This window comes from Rhincodon typus, chromosome 36 (genome assembly GCF_021869965.1).
Source record: "Rhincodon typus isolate 14 chromosome 36, sRhiTyp1.1, whole genome shotgun sequence".
In the NCBI taxonomy this organism is placed as follows: Eukaryota; Metazoa; Chordata; class Chondrichthyes; order Orectolobiformes; family Rhincodontidae; genus Rhincodon; species Rhincodon typus.
In genome coordinates, this window is record NC_063367.1 from 11,760,285 (window position 1) to 11,762,681 (window position 2,397).

General features: G+C 42.7%; 1 pseudogene; it reads left to right on the forward strand.

Moving 5' to 3' along the window:
* Positions 1–608: 608 nt before the first annotated feature.
* Positions 609–709, forward strand: LOC125487115 (annotated as a pseudogene).
* Positions 710–2,397: the final 1,688 nt, after the last annotated feature.

Here is a 2,397-nt window from a genome sequence, read left to right on the forward strand (position 1 = left end):
CTTGTCTAAGTGAGGGTTTTAAATCTTCAGAGCCTTCCGGGTTGACATAGTGCAGCAGCTTGCGGTAAAGGGTAACTAACTGAAAGGAAGCTTCAACACAGAGGCATTTTCTCAATAGCTCCTTTGAATGTTAAGATGAAAAAAAGACAGGAAAAGCAGGTGGGGTGGTGCAGAATCCATGTTACACCTGCGTGTAGGCTTGTAGGGTTTTAGGCCTGCACAAGGCCTTGTCTCCCTCGTCTGGGCAGCCTACCTCCAGGCAGCTAAAATCCACAACCCTATCGCATCAGGAAGCTAGAAGATAACACGAAAATCCCAATCAACTTCTTTTAACTTGACAATGTTGTATGGGCTTGTGAGCTCATTAACATTTTAATAAGCTATTACTCATGATAAAAGTTTTACCTATCAGCCTCGTCAAGTGTAAAGATGACTAGGCTTGATTGGCCTAATGTGGTGGAGGAAAACAACTTCCTGGTCTAACTAGAAGAGTTGCTTGTCATCAACAAGGTGTAGTTTATTGCATGTTAGCAACCAGTTACATGTTACAATTGTTTGTAATAAATCGTATAAAACTTTTATTGCAGATAATTATTTCATGACAAAATGTTCTGTGGTACAAATACTAAAATTAGAATGATACAGATATGATTAGCAAGGTCCCTGGTGTAAGGATGACACGCAAATTTTTGAAGTGTTCTGTATTTTTAGGGCCCTCTTGTGGCACTGTAGTAGTGTCCCTACCCCTGGCAGGGAGGTCTGTGTTCAAGACCCACCTGCCACCGGAGGTGTGTAATAGCATCTCTGAAGAGGTTGAATAGAAAAATAGGTTAAATTTTTAAAAAAGCAAAACTAAAAATTAGAACTTTTATTGCAGTTTTAACTTGTGACAAAATATTACGTTACATTGATCGAAGTCAACATTGTTATGGAGACTCTGAGGATGACCAAAAGTTAGGCTTCATTCCTTAGAGATACTGTGTTATTCTGTCTATAACACTGCCCGACATTATCATGTGAGTTGCCCTTATGGCATTCCTTAATATTAACCCTTTCAGACTCATATCACAAACAATGACATTCAGTTACATTACCATCACTGCACCCCCCACTATCAATATTTTGGGGTTGCCATTGACCAGAAAATCAACTGGACTGACTATATAAATACTGTGGCTTGAAGAGCAAGTCAGAAGCTAGGATTCCTACAGAGAGTAACTCACCTCCTGATTCCCCAAAGGCTGTCCACCATCTACAAGGCATAACTCAGGAGTGTTATAGAAAACCCCCTGCTTGACTGGATGAATACAACTCCAACAACACTCAAGAAGCCTGACACCATCCAGAACAAAGCAGTTTACTTGATTGGCACTATACACTCAAACAGTCACTCCCTCCACTGTCAAAACTCAGTAGCAGCAGAAATTCACCAAGACTCTAGAGACAGCACCTTCCAAAACCATGACCACTTCCATCTAGAAGGACAAGGGCAGTAGATACATGGGAACACCACACCTGCAAGCTCCCCTCCAAGCCATTCACCATCCTGACTTGGAAATATATCACTGTTCCTTCACTATCACTGGGTCAAAATCCTGGAATTCCCTCCCTAAGGCCATTGCGGGTCAAACTACAGCAGGTGGACTGCAGCGGTTCAAGAAGGCAGCTCACCACCATCTTCTAAAGGGCAACTAGAAATAGGCAATTGATGCTGGTCCGGCCAGTGACCCCACATCCCAGAAAACAGATGAAAGCTCTAAGCAAGTCTAATTGCTGCTGTACCATGGGGTAGATAGACCCGCTAGGACATAAGTCAGATGGGCAAAAATGGCTGCCAGCGGGAACAGATTCCTTTGGTGCCCTGATCAACATTATTACATTACCATGTTCAGATGCTGGCTGTGCTAATATTGGCCGTGCGTTCCTGACATTACTCTGGTCACCACACTTCAAAAGGTACTTATAAACATATACACAAGGACCGAGAGAACTTCAAGCCTGCTACACTATTCAACTTTAGGTTTTTCATGAAGACGTTTAGCATGCATACCATCATTGCTCAGACCTTTGAGTTTAGGTGTTGGGAAGTCATGTCGTGGTTGTACAAGACGTTGCTGAGGCCATTTCTGGAGAGTTGTGTCCAGTTCTGGTCACCCTGTTATAGGAAAGATATTATTAACCTGGAGAGTGTTCAGAAGAGTTTTACCAGAATGTTACTGGGATTGGAGGGTTTGATTTATAAGGAGAGGCTGGATAGGCTGGGACTGTTTTTCACTGGAGCATAGGAGGTTGAGGGGTGACCTTAATGAGGTTTATAAAATCACGAGGGGCAGAGATAAAGTGAATGGTGACTGTCTTTTCCCTAGGGTGGGGGATTTCAACACTAAGAGGAATATT